The sequence below is a fragment of the Triticum aestivum genome, chromosome 1D (genome assembly GCF_018294505.1).
Source record: "Triticum aestivum cultivar Chinese Spring chromosome 1D, IWGSC CS RefSeq v2.1, whole genome shotgun sequence".
NCBI lineage: Eukaryota > Viridiplantae > Streptophyta > Magnoliopsida > Poales > Poaceae > Triticum > Triticum aestivum.
Window position 1 is genome coordinate 290,475,006 of NC_057796.1, and position 15,449 is coordinate 290,490,454.

General features: G+C 44.2%; 1 pseudogene; it reads right to left on the bottom strand.

Annotated features, from left to right (window-relative positions):
- Positions 1 to 515: 515 nt before the first annotated feature.
- LOC123158954 (ATP-dependent 6-phosphofructokinase 5, chloroplastic-like) lies at positions 516 to 5,621 on the bottom strand (annotated as a pseudogene).
- Positions 5,622 to 15,449: the final 9,828 nt, after the last annotated feature.

A 15,449-nucleotide genomic window follows, 5' to 3' on the forward strand; every position in this document is an offset into this window, starting at 1 on the left:
GATAACACGATGTGAATCCACGGAGGGTTGAGGTTCACCGCAGTGGGTTATAAATGATCCCGTATGAACTGTATCAGTACCCGGCCATATTTTCATCCTCGCTGGTTCTTAAAGTTAATCAAACTGCAATGGCGGCGACTTGTTTGCCTGTCCATTGAGCCATCCGTTGGAGGCTGATAATATTGCTCCAGAGTTGTTGGAATATACTGAGCTGCAGGAGCGGTGACTCACGTGCGCTCATTAAGCAGCTTGTGTGAACAGACGTGGCTCTGATTTGTTTTTTGTATATGGAGGAGTCAACCTCGTCATTACAAGACGGCGCAGATGTGTGAGCGGACACGGCTTTGTAAAATCGTGGGAACGGGTGAGTCAGCCGCGTCGTCGCAAGTCGCGCGGACGGATGAGTCGGCCGCGTCGTGTTGATGTAGATTGGGCCACAGAGGCGGCGGCTTGCACACACATTTGTTGAACAATGCGGTATGATCGGATGTGCATCATAATATTGGGTGCCAGCTTTATCTCTGTGGCATGACGATCGCTCTTGCAGGGAATAATTGTCCTGCATATAAAACATCGCAAGTCAGAGTAATTGTTCTTTAAAGAAAAAAATGTATCAATAAAAATCGACTGGATGGATTTCACCTGATTTGTTTAGACAATAGATTATCCGTATGTAGCATCCGTGGATAACCTGACAATGTTGCAGTCCATCTAGTGTAAACATGAGAACAAACCCCTTAGTCTCTATCAAGTGCAAGGTGCCAAAGAACTCCGTTTTGTCCATGAATAGTACACAACATAAATTGAACAATTTGACACCTCGGATACCAGGCAAATGTCAACTTGCTCGCTTGACAGGGAAGCATGCTTTGTGATAAATCCACCGCTTCTTCCCATCAGCTCCACTTATCTGATGCCATGAAATTCAGAATGTGCCTCAATATATGCTAATTTGATGGCTCTTTGTGCCACCTCCACTGCGATATCAAATCCAAATGTCTTGTCCATCAGTAGTATGTCAGTATCAACAGTGTTTGAGAGACCAATAATCGACACTTTTTGTTTTCTCTTCTGGTACTTGGCATGTAGCTCATCAGCTCCAGCATGAATCCCATTCTCACTTAGTGCAAAGAGCATGTTTAAACCTCTTGCCTGGATGTCATTGGTAATGTCTGAAATACTTTCCCCATCATGAGAAACTCCTAGGAAGCTACCACCAGTAAGATTGATATTTTGGACATGTCTATTAAGAGGTGCTTCCGCTAAATGATCTTCAAAAAAATCGCGGAAACCAAGCTGTATCACAACAATGTTTTTCACTCTGTATTTGTCAAGCGTAAGCACAATCTCCCGGGTGATATTATTGAGACCAGGGAAAATCCGCCGCGGGTTACAGTTCCAACCTTTACTCACTGATGGTTCAAAATATATTTATGTACGAGGGCCTGCCCGGTGCACCCATTGTTCAACCCAGCTGCAATCAGGGTCAGTTCAGCTCTAGCAGATGTTTGGTGAGGCAAACTTGATAACCTGCGAAAGTACTCAGTAGTCGTTGTTAACACAGCCATTCCACGACTCTTCAGAAGAACCATCAACATTACTCAGTACTCCAACGGCGAGGCGGCAAGCCGGCGAGGCGAGCCATGGTGAAGACGGGTCAACAAAACCGCAGCTCACGACAGCATGGCGGCTCGACGTACAGTGGCTCGAGGCGAGGCGAGCCACGGCTGCAGCGAGCCATGGTGGAGGCGGCCGGGCGTATGGCAACTTGAGGAGGAGTGAAGCCGAGGTACAGCGAAGGCGGCCGGCGACTTATCACGGTGCACGACAGAGGAAACGGAGTGAGGCGGTGACTTGGAGCGGCGACTCAGAGGCGTCTGATATGTCTCCGACGTACCTATAATTTATTAACTATTCATGCCATGTTTATAACAATTTTATATGGTTTTGGTATGATTTGATTAGAACTAACCCAGACTGATGTTGTTTTCAGCAGAACTACCATGGTGTCTTTTTGTGAAGAAATAAAAGTTCTCGGAAAGGGCTGAAAATTTATGAAGAATATGTTTGAAAAATATAAAAAAATACTGGAGCAAAAAGATACCAGAGAGGAGTCCCGGGGTAACCACAAGGGTGAGGGGTGCCCCCACCCTTAGGGCGCGCCCCTACCTTGTCATCGCGTCGTGGATCCCCTTGACCTGTCCCCGATGCCAACACCTCCTATAAATCCCAAAAACCTCAGAAATAAACCTAGATCGGGAGTTCCGCCGCCGCAAGCCTCTGTAGCCATGAGAAATCAATCTAGGCCCTCTCCGGCACCCTGCCGGAGGGGGCCATCATCCCCGGAGGCCATGGACGAGGATACTGGAGGGGGCCATCATCACCATGGAGGCCAATGACCAAAGCGAGAACCTCTCCCCATCTAGGGGGGAGGCCATGAGGAGGAAGCACAAGGGGGAGACTCTCTCCCCCTCTCTTTTGGTGGCGTCGCGGTGCCACCAGGGGTACCATCGCCGCCGTGATCATCTTCATCAACATCACCATCCTCATCTCTTTTACGCGGTCCACTCTCCCACACCCCGCTGTAATCCCCTACTTGAACATGGTGCTTTATGCTACATATTATGATCCAATGATGTTTTGAGTAGATTTGTGTCTTTTGGGTTGATTGATGATCTAGATTGGTTTGAGTTGTATGTTCTATTTTGGTTCTGTCCTATGGTTCCTTTCGTGCCGCACACACATGAAGGATTCCCACTATAGGATGTTGCAATACGTTCATGATTCGCTTATAGTGGGTTGCTAGAGTGACAGAAGCTTAAACTCGAGTAAGGGGGTTGTTGCGTATGGGATAAAGGGGACTTGATACTTTAATGCTATGGTTGGGTTTTACCTTAATGATCTTTAGTAGTTGCGGATGCTTACTAGAGTTTTAATCATAAGTGCATATGATCCAAGAAGAGAAAGTATGTTAGCTTATGCCTCTCCTTCATATGAAATTGTAATGACGACTACCGATCTTGTTAACAATTTCCTAGGATAACTCCGCACCCTAACCCATCATTATTCCACACTCGCTATTTATGATATATAGTAATATATTATAACTTTATGTTAACAACACCTACCTTTATATTATAGTTCTCCGATATCATGCAAGGTTATCCTCTTCATACCCACAACGTAGTTTTATTTCTCGTTTCTAGATGGAAGCAAACGTTCGGTGTACGTAGAGTCGTATCAGTGGCAGATAGGACTTGAGAGAATATTGATCTTACCTTTAGCTCCTTGTGGGTTCGACACTCCATACTCATCACTTCCACCTTTGGAAATTGCTATGATGATTCCTTGCACTTGGGGATTATCAAGCTCTTTTTGGCATTGTTGCCGGGGAGCAATAGTGTGGGGTTGGTATTCTCGTGTATGCTTGTTTGCTTTCTTCACTAAGTAGATTTTGTTTTCCTCTATGTATGTGTGTATATAGCTAGGTCTTTCATAGTTTTCCACACAAACCGATCAATCGATATATCCAGTGAGGTCTCACCCTCTTTCCCACGTCCACATCGATCAATCTATACCTCTCTATATAGGATTAACATATATAGCTAATACACCCACATTAATTATATATCCAACGTCCCCCTCTCATCATCCATGCCTTCCGCTTCATCTCTCAGATGCGTGCACAATGGCAAAGACAGGGGGCAGTAAGGGCCCTGCCCCCCTCCCCCCTAACATCACTATATATCGAGGCTAATATGAATGTGATCATTAGACAATTGCTGCTAAAAATGGTTTAAGTTCATGAATTGACCCTCCTCGTAAAGGATTAGCAATGCTTGGCCCCCTAGCTCATTTATTTTTCATGGCTCCGCCACTGCGCGCAACAGCGCACGTGTTCACCCCCTCTCTCTAAATATCGATCTCGCACTTGTGCATTCCTTCATAGTCTCCCTCCACTCGGCCCCTCGCACCATCTTCTAGCCCCCCACCGGATTTTGCCACATGTACAATCTAGCAGACTCCATGGTTGAACTTAAGCATAATTCACAAACCTCAAAACAAGAGTGGTTCTCTTTTGTTCTAGAATCTTCCGTATCATAACTGCCCCAACTTTTTTTAGTTGAATTGCCATTATTTGTTTTTACTTTATGCTTTACAACGCACAATTCCATGAATCATAAAATAGATTAAGGGCTTCTTTGATTCAAAGGATTCTCAAAGGAATTTTGGACGATTCTAATCATTAGGAATTTTTCCTATCTTGGTTGTTTGATTCGTAGGATTGTAAACCATAGGAATTTTTCCATATGATTCATTTGCACTAGATTTCATAGGAAACATCCCATCCACTCAAACCTCTTTGAAAGAATTCTGCGTTTTTTCTATGCACAATCAAACACTCGTACAATCCTGTAGGATTCAAGACGACATTCCACTATAATCCCATGTTTTTCCTATTCCCGCGTTCTTAGCTTTTTTATAAAACCTAATTGATTTTGAATGAGATGAACTATAAGAATTAAACGAAGCGCTACATCAGGCATATATGACTCAGAGCTTACATGCTATAGTGTGGTATTTATTCATAATTTGGTTGCAAAATCTTATGCGTGCAATGCACGTGTACCTTACTAGTACTTCGAGTATGTGCAAAACACGTAAATTAGAATACCAATGGCACGCTACACAGTGTCTCTCTTACAGTTCATGAAGCCACGTGGCACATGTGGAGGCGTTGTCGCGACCTCCTTGCATGGATTGATCACACTGACGTGCTGCTAGTTCCAGAAGAATGTACTCGTCCTCCCTGAGCCGTACTGGCAGTACATGCAAGAAGCGAAGATGTGCACGCACGCCACGCACGCATTCATTCCCTTGCACGCACATGCGGGTACACGGGCGGACGCAATTTTGTACCAAGATCCACCCCATGTGATAATTTGACGCGTGTAAAGTCGTTCACTTCATTGATGGTCAATTAATACAGCGCATGCAAATTGAGTGGACGTGAGGGCGGAAGAAGGACATTATTACTCCATTGCGCGCATGCGAGTAGTTAAATCGTGGGTTGCTAGTAGTACTTCCATTGGTCTCCTTCATATATTGTGCCAATTTTTGACAGTAACATAATATTTACGCATTTGAGCAGTGTAGTACTTGAAATTTATGTTCCGCTAAACTCATCAGGAGCCGTTTGGGGCCTCGAAACCAAAACCATCAATTAATCTTTACCTTGTTCCCATCACATTCAAAAGCTTGCTCACACCTACTAGTACGTACCAAACCTGAACGTGTTCCCACTATGCAGGTATTAGTACTAGTGCTAGTACTTAGGTTATAAAAAGGGGAACTACCTAACCGAAAATTACTCTACCTTTCCTCCTCATAAGTGCTTCTTCTTCGTCCGTCGTTGCCATGGCCGGTGAGCAGAGCTCTAGGTCAAGAACTAATCGTAACAAGGGAGCGGCAACCAAGCTGCGAAAAAAAGAGAGGGCTCGCCGCCACGTAGAGACCTCGAAAGATCTCTCACGGGCAAGCGATTGCTCCCAGGAGCGCCCTAGCCGCGGAGGCGAACATGCCGAGCCGACGGAGCTCGAGTCGTTATCCCTCGACGGCATGCCCGATCAGCTCAATAAGCAGAAGGAGTTCATCCAAGGCTTGATGGAGTTGCTGAAGGAGAACCTCGACGACATGCCCGCTGAGCTCAATCAACAGGGGGAGTTGACCACCGGCTTGGTGATGCTGCTGAAGAAGAGCATTTCCTCGGAGAAGAAGGCGACCGGTGAAATCCTGCGACTTCAGGAGGACAAGGCGAAGCTCTGCCACGAGATCGACCTGTTGAAGGAGAAGAACGCCGGCTGGAAGAAGCTGCATGAGAATAGTAGTTCCTCGACGAAGATGCTGCAGGCCCTCGTTATGGAATAGAAGGAGGAGTTGGAGAAGCTCCGCATCGAGCACCCGGCTGCTGTCAAGGTACGTAATGCGGCCGTGGAACAGATGATGAAGGCTCGCGTCGAGAAATCCCGCGTCATGGACAGAATGAAGAAGATGGCGGAGGAGACGCGCAAGGAGATGGAGGTCGTGGAGGCGATGAAGAAGCAGTTACGACTCCGCGGCGAATTAGATCATTTGGGGTGATAATCTTCCTTCTTCTTTTGCTCATGCGTTTCATCTTTTGCTTCGGGTGTTTCGCCGCACGTGTCACGTTCTCTGCGAGGCATGAATAGAACAATGTTTTTTTTGAGGGAATGAATAGAACAATGCTAACAATGAGATGACTAGCAAATTAGATCATTTTTTATCGCCATATGGCACTGGGCTACCGTGTTTCGTGCTCCTCCGTCGCAGTACTACTCCAGTGGAAAACTTGAGTATACCGCACGGTTCTTTGCTCCTCCTCGATCAGGTCATCGGCGCATTTATACGAACAGTCAAATCACAAGGCCCGCCTTCCAGCAGTAATGAGCCGTCAAATCACAAAGTCCCTCGCCTCTCGTGAAACCTACCAAGCTAGACTGCCCCGCCCTCTAGCCTTTTAAATATGTATACTTTTGTACAGCAGTAGTATCGATGGATTGCGCCATGGAGCAAAACTTGCAATTAAAAAAAGGTGGTACATATAGAGAGCGCTCGTCGCCAAATTATGCATATAGTACTATTAAAAAGGCTAGTCACAATAATGGTGTCCAGCACAACCCACCCCTCAAATAAAACTAAGAGGGTGCTTGGATACGTTTTTGTTGGGGAACGTAGTAATTTCAAAAAAATTCCTATGAACATGCAAGATCATGGTGATGCATAGAAACGAGAGGGGAGAGTGTTGTCCACGTACCCTCGTAGACCGAAAGCGGAAGCGTTAACACAACGCGGTTGATGTAGTCGTACGTCTTCACGATCCGACTGATCAAGTACCGAACGTACGGCACCTCGGAGTTCAGCACACGTTCAGCTCGATGACGTCCCTCGAACTCCGATCCAGCTGAGTGTTGAGGGAGAGTTTCGTCAGCACGACGGCGTGGTGACGATGATGATGTTCTACCGACGCAGGGCTTCGCCTAAGCACCGCTACGATATTATCGAGGTGTAATATGGTGGAGGGGGCACCGCACACGGCTAAGAGATCAATAAATCAATTGTTGTGTCTATGGGGTGCCCCTGCCCCTGTATATAAAGGAGCAAGGGGGGAGGCCGCCGGCCTAGGAGGAGGGTGCGCCAAGGGGGGAGTCCTACTCCCACCGGGAGTAGGACTCCTCCTTTCCTTGTTGGAGTAGGAGAAGGGAAGGGAGAAGGAGAAGGAAGGAAGGGGGTGCCCCCCCTCCCTAGTCCAATTCGGACTAGTCCATGGGGAGGGGTGCGGCCACCCTTTGGGGGCTTTCTCTTCTTTCCCGTATGGCCCATTAAGGCCCAATACGAATTCCCGTAACTCTCCGGTACTCCGAAAATACCCGAATCACTCGGAACCTTTCCGATGTCCGAATATAGTCGTCCAATATATCGATCTTTATGTCTCGACCATTTCGAGACTCCTCGTGATGTCCCCGATCTCATCCGGGCCTCCGAACTCCTTCGGTACATCAAAACTCATAAACTCATAATAAAACTGTCATCGTAACGTTAAGCGTGCGGACCCTACGGGTTCGAGAACTATGTAGACATGACCGAGACACGTCTCCGGTCAATAACCAATAGCGAGACCTGGATGCCCATATTAGCTCCCACATATTCTACGAAGATCTTTATCGGTCAAACCGCATAACAACATACGTTGTTCCCTTTGTCATCGGTATGTTACTTGCCCGAGATTCGATCGTCGGTATCTTAATACCTAGTTCAATCTCGTTACCGGCAAGTCTCTTTACTCGTTCCGTAATACATCATCTCGCAACAAACTCATTAGTTGCAATGCTTGCAAGGCTTAAGTGATGTGCATTACCGAGAGGGCCCAGAGATACCTCTCCGACAATCGGAGTGACAAATCCTAATCTCGAAATACGCCAACCCAACAAGTACCTTCGAAGACACCCGTAGAGCACCTTTATAATCACCCAGTTACGTTGTGACGTTTGGTAGCACACAAAGTGTTCCTCCGGTAAACGGGAGTTGCATAATCTCATAGTCATAGGAACATGTATAAGTCATGAAGAAAGCAATAGCAACATACTAAACGATCGAGTGCTAAGCTAACGGAATGGGTCAAGTCAATCACATCATTCTCCTAATGATATAATCCAATTAATCAAATGACAACTCATGTCTATGGCTAGGAAACATAACCATCTTTGATCAACGAGCTAGTCAAGTAGAGGCATACTAGTGACACTCTGTTTGTCTATGTATTCACACATGTATCATGTTTCCGGTTAATACAATTCTAGCATGAATAATAAACATTTATCATGATATAAGGAAATAAATAATAACTTTATTATTGCCTCTAGGGAATATTTCCTTCAGTCTCCCACTTGCACTAGAGTGAATAATCTAGTTCACATCGCCATGTGATTTAACATCAATAGTTCACATCACCATGTGATTAACACCCATAGTTCACATCGTCATGTGACCAACACCCAAAGGGTTTACTAGAGTCAATAATCTAGTTCACATCGCTATGTGATTAACACCCAAAGAGTACTAAGGTGTGATCATGTTTTGCTTGTGAGATAATTTTAGTCAACGGGTCTGTCACATTCAGATCCATAAGTATTTTGCAAATTTCTATGTCTACAATGCTCTGCACGGAGCTACTCTAGCTAATTGCTCCCACTTTCAATATGTATCTAGACTGAGACTTAGAGTCATCTAGATTAGTGTCAAAACTTGCATCGACGTAACCCTTTATGACGAACCTTTTGTCACTTCCATAATCGAGAAACATATCCTTATTCCACTAAGGATAATTTTGACCGCTGTCCAGTGATCTACTCCTAGATCACTATTGTACTCCCTTGCCAAAATCAGTGTAGGGTATACAATAGATCTGGTACACAGCATGGCATACTTTATAGAACCTATGGCCGAGGCATAGGGAATGATTTTCATTCTCTTTCTATCTTCTGTCGTGGTCGGGTTTTGAGTCCTACTCAATTTCACACCTTGTAATACAGGCAAGAAACTCTTTCTTTGACTGTTCCATTTTGAACCACTTCAAAATCTTGTTAAGGTATGTACTCATTGAAAAAGCTTATCAAGCGTCTTGATCTATCTCTATAGATCTTGATGCTCAATATGTAAGCAGCTTCACCGAGGTCTTTCTTTGAAAAAATCCTTTCAAATACTCCTTTATGCTTTGCAGAATAATTCTACATTATTTCCGATCAACAATATGTCATTCACATATACTTATCAGAAATGCTGTAGTGCTCCCACTCACTTTCTTGTAAATACAGGCTTCACCGCAAGTCTGTATAAAACTATATCCTTTGATCAACTTATCAAAGCGTATATTCCTACTCGGAGATGCTTGCACCAGTCCATAGATGGATCACTGGAGCTTGCATATTTTGTTTGCACCTTTAGGATTGACAAAACCTTCTGGTTGCATCATATACAACTCTTCTTTAATAAATCCATTAAGGAATGCAGTTTTGTTTATCCATTTGCCAGATTTCATAAAATGCGGCAATTGCTAACATGATTCGGACAGACTTAAGCATCGCTGTGAGTGAGAAAATCTCATCGTAGTCAACACCTTGTACTTTGTCAAAAACCTTTTTCCGACAAGTCTAGCTTTGTAGATAGTAACACTACTATCAGCGTCCGTCTTCCTCTTGAAGATCCATTAATTTTCTATGGCTTGCGGATCATTTGGGCAAGTCAATCAAAGTCCATACTTTGTTCTCATACATGGATCCCATCTCAGATTTCATGGCCTCAAGCCATTTCGCGGAATCTGGGCTCATCATCGCTTCCTCATAGTTCGTAGGTTCGTCATGGTCAAGTAACATGACCTCCAGAACTGAATTACCGTACCACTCTGGTGCGGATCTCACTCTGGTTGACCTACGAGGTTCGGTAGTAAATTGATCCGAAGCTTCATGATCATCATCATTAACTTCCTCACTAATTGGTGTAAGCATTACTGGAACTGATTTCAGTGATGAACTACTTTCCAATAAGGGAGCAGGTACAATTACCTCATCAAGCTCTACTTTCCTCCCACTCACTTCTTTCGAGAGAAACTCCTTCTCTAGAAAGGATCCATTCTTAGAACCGAATGTCTTGCCTTCGGATCTATGATAGAAGGTGTACCCAACTGTCTCCTTTGGGTATCCTATGAAGACACATTTCTCCGATTTGGGTTTGAGCTTATCAGGATGAAACTTTTTCACATAAGCATCGCAACCCCAAACTTTAAGAAACGACAACTTTGGTTTCTTGCCAAACCACAGTTCATAAGATGTCGTCTCAACGGATTTAGATGGTACCCTATTTAACGTGAATGCAGCTGTCTCTAACGCATAACCCCAAAATTATAGTGGTAAATCGGTAAGAGACATCATAGATTGTACCGTATCTTAATAAAGTACTGTTATGACGTTCGGACACACCATTACGCTGTGGTGTTCCAGGTGGCGTGAGTAGTGAAACTATTTCACATTGTTTTAACTGAAGGTCAAACTCGTAACTCAAATACTCTTCTCCATGATCAGATCGTAGAAACTTTATTTTCTTGTTACAATGATTTTCCACTTCACTCTGAAATTATATGAACTTTTCAAATGTTTCAGACTTCTGTTTCATTAAGTAGATATACCCATATCTGCTCAAATCATCTGTGAAGGTCAGAAAATAATGATACCTGCTACGAGCCTCAATATTCATCGAACCACATACATCTGTATGTATGATTTCCAACAAATCTGTTGCTCTCTCCATAGTTCCGGAGAACGGCGTTTTAGTCATCTTGCCCATGAGGCACGGTTCGCAAGCATCAAGTGATTCATAATCAAGTGATTCCAAAATCCCATCAGTATGGAGTTTCTTCATGCGCTTTACACCAATATGACCTAAACGGCAGTGCCACAAATAAGTTGCACTATCATTATTAACTTTGCATCTTTTGGCTTCAATATTATGAATATGTGTATCACTACGATCGAGATCCAACAAACCATTTTATTGGGTGTAGCACCATAGAAGGTTTTATTCATGTAAACAGAACAACAACTATTCTCTAATTTAAATGAATAACCATATTGCAACAAACATGATCAAATCATATTCATGCTCAACGCAAACACCAAATAACACTTATTTAGGTTCAACACTAATCCCGAAAGTATAGGGAGTGTGTGATGATGATCATATCAATCATGGAACCACTTCCAATACACATCGTCACTTCATCCTTAACTAGTTTATGTTCATGCAACTCCCGTTTCGAGTTACTACTCTTTAGCAACTGAACCAGTATCAAATACTGAGGGGTTGCTATAAACACTAGTAAGTACACATCAATAACATGTATATCCAATATACCTTTGTTCACTTTGCCATCTTTCTTATCCACCAAATACTTGGGGCAGTTCCGCTTCCAGTGACCAGTTCCTTTGCACTAGAAGCACTTAGTCTCAGGTTTAGGTACAGACTTGGGCTTCTTCACTTGAGCAGCAACTTGCTTGCCGTTCTTCTTGAAGTTCCCCTTCTTCCCTTTGCCCTTTTCTTGAAACTAGTGGTCTCGTCAACCATCAACACTTGATGTTTTTCTTGATTTCTACCTTCGTCGATTTCAGCATCACGAAGAGCTCGGGAATTACTTTCATCATCCCTTGCATACTATAGTTCATCACGAAGTTCTACTAACTTGGTGATGGTGACTAGAGAATTCTGTCAATCACTATTTTATCTGGAAGATTAACTCCCACTTGATTCAAGCGATTGTAGTACCCAGACAATCTGAGCACAGGCTCACTGCTTGAGCTATTCTCCTCCATCTTTTAGCTATAGAACTTGTTGGAGACTTCATATCTCTCAACTCGGGTATTTGCTTGAAATATTAACTTCAACTTCCTGGAACATCTCATATGGTCCATGACGTTCAAAACGTCTTTGAAGTCCCGATTCTAAGCCGTTAAGCATGGTGCACTAAACTATCAAGTAGTCATCATATTGAGCTAGCCAAACATTCATAACGTCTGCATCTGCTCCTGCAATAGGTCTGTCACCTAGCAGTGCATCAAGGACATAATTCTTCTGTGCAGCAATGAGGATAATCCTCAGATCACGGATCCAATCCGCATCTTTGCTACTAACATCTTTCAACATAATTTTTCTCTAGGAACATATAAAAAATAAACACAGGGAAGCAACAACGCGAGCTATTGATCTACAACATAATTTGCAAAATACTATGAGGACTAAGTTCATGATAAATTTAAGTTCAATTAATCATATTACTTAAGAACTCCCACTTAGATAGACATCCCTCTAATCCTCTAAGTGATCACGTGATCCATATCAACTAAACCATGTCCGATCATCACGTGAGATGGAGTAGTTTCAACAGTGAACATCACTATGTTGATCATATCTACTATATGATTCACGCTCGACCTTTCGGTCTCCGTGTTCCGAGGCCATATCTGTTATACGCTAGGCTCGTCAAGTTTAACCTGAGTATTCCGCGTGTGCAACTGTTTTGCACCCGTTGTATTTGAACGTAGAGCCTATCACACCCGATCATCACGTGGTGTCTCAGCACGAAGAACTTTCGCAACGGTGCATACTCAGGGAGAACACTTATACTTTGATAATTTAGTGAGGGTTCATCTTATAATGCTACCGTCAATCAAAGCAAGATAAGATGCATAAAAGATAAACATCGTATGCAATCAATATAAGTGATATGATATGGCCATCATCATCTTGTGCTTGTGATCTCCATCTCCGAAGCACCGTCATGATCACCATCGTCATCGGCGCGACACCTTGATCTCCATCGTAGCATCGTTGTCGTCTCGCCAATCTTATGCTTCTACGACTATCGCTACCGCTTAGTGATAAAGTAAAGCATTATAGGGCGATTGCATTGCATACAATAAAGCGACAACCATATGGCTCCTACCAGTTGCCGATAACTCGGTTACAAAACATGATCATCTCATACAATAAATTTAGCATCATGCTTTGACCATATCACATCACAACATGCCCTGGAAAAACAAGTTAGACGTCCTCTACTTTGTTGTTGCAACTTTTACGTGGCTGCTACTGGGCTTAGTAAGAACCGTTCTTACTTACGCATCAAAACCACAACGATAGTTTGTCAAGTTGGTGCTGTTTTAACCTTCGCAAGGACTGGGCGTAGCCACACTCGGTTCAACTAAAGTGACAGAGACAGACACCCGCCAGTCACCTTTAAGCAACGAGTGCTCGCAACGGTGAAACCGGTCTCGCGTAAGCGTACGCGTAATGTTGGTCCGGGCCGCTTCATCTCACAATACCGCTGAACCAAAGTATGACATGTTGGTAAGCAGTATGACTTATATCGCCCACAACTCACTTGTGTTCTACTCGTGCATAACATCAACGCATAAAACCAGGCTCTGATACCACTGTTGGGGAACGTAGTAATTTAAAAAAAATTCCTACGAACACGCAAGATCATGGTGATGCATAGCAACGAGAGGGGAGAGTGTTGTCCACGTACCCTCGTAGACCGAAAGCGGAAGCGTTAACACAACGCGGTTGATGTAGTGGTACGTCTTCACGATCTGACCGATCAAGTACCGAACGTACGGCACCTCCGAGTTCAGCACACGTTCAGCTCGATGACGTCCCTCGAACTCTGATCCAGCAGAGTGTTGAGGGAGAGTTTCGTCAGCACGACGGCATGGTGACGATGATGATGTTCTACCGACGCAGGGCTTCGCCTAAGCACCGCTACGATATTATCGAGGTGTAATATGGTGGAGGGGGGCACCGCACACGACTAAGAGATCAATAGATCAATTGTTGTGTCTATGGGGTGCCCCCCTGCCCCCGTATATAAAGGAGCAAGGGGGGAGGCGGCTGGCCTAGGAGGAGGGCGCGCCAAGGGGGTGTCCTACTCCCACCGGGAGTAGGACTCCTCCTTTCCTTGTTGGAGTAAGAGAAGGGAAGGGAGAAGGAGAAGGAAGGAAGGGGGCGCCCCCCCTCCCTAGTCCAATTCGGACTAGTCCATGGGGAGGGGTGCGGCCACCCTTTGGGGCCTTTCTCTTCTTTCCCGTATGGCCCATTAAGGCCCAATACGAATTCCCGTAACTCTCCGGTACTCCGAAAAATACCCGAATCACTCGGAACCTTTCCGATGTCCGAATATAGTCGTCCAATATATCGATCTTTACGTCTCAACCATTTCGAGACTCCTCGTCAGGTCCCCGATGTCATCCGGGACTCCGAACTCCTTCGGTACATCAAAACTCATAAACTCATAATAAAACTGTCATCGTAACGTTAAGCGTGCGGACCCTATGGGTTCGAGAACTATGTAGACATGACCGAGACACGTCTCCGGTCAATAACCAATAGCGGGACCTGGATGCCCATATTGGCTCCCACATATTCTACGAAGATCTTTATCGGTGAAACCGCATAACAACATACGTTGTTCCCTTTGTCACCGGTATGTTACTTGCCCGAGATTCGATCGTCGGTATCTTAATACCTAGTTCAATCTCGTTACCGGCAAGTCTCTTTACTCGTTCCGTAATACATCATCTCACAACAAACTCATTAGTTGCAATGCTTGCAAGGCTTAAGTGATGTGCATTACCGAGAGGGCCCAGAGATACCTCTCCGACAATCGGAGTGACAAATCCTAATCTCGAAATACGCCAACCCAACAAGTACCTTCGGAGACACCTGTAGAGCACCTTTATAATCACCCAGTTACGTTGTGACGTTTGGTAGCACACAAAGTGTTCCTCCGGTAAACGGGAGTTGCATAATCTCATAGTCATAGGAACATGTATAAGTCATGAAGAAAGCAATAGCAACATACTAAACGATCGAGTGTAAGCTAACGGAATGGGTCAAGTCAATCACATCATTCTCCTAATGATATGATCCCGTTAATCAAATGACAACTCATGTCTATGGCTAGGAAACATAACCATCTTTGATCAACGAGCTAGTCAAGTAGAGGCATACTAGTGACACTCTGTTTGTCTATGTATTCACACATGTATCATGTTTCCGGTTAATACAATTTTAGTATGAATAATAAACATTTATCATGATATAAGGAAATAAATAATAACTTTATTATTGCCTCTAAGGCATATTTCCTTCAGTTTTAGTCCCATGACTAAAAGTAGCGGGACTAAAACATGCTAGCCTCACCCATGCTTGGATCCAAATACTAAAAAGGCTAAAATCAAGTTAATGAGCATTTATTATCCTCCAAACCCTCCAATCCAGAACTCGCCTGTGTTAAAGGAGAGGAGTTAAATGAGTAGAGAGAG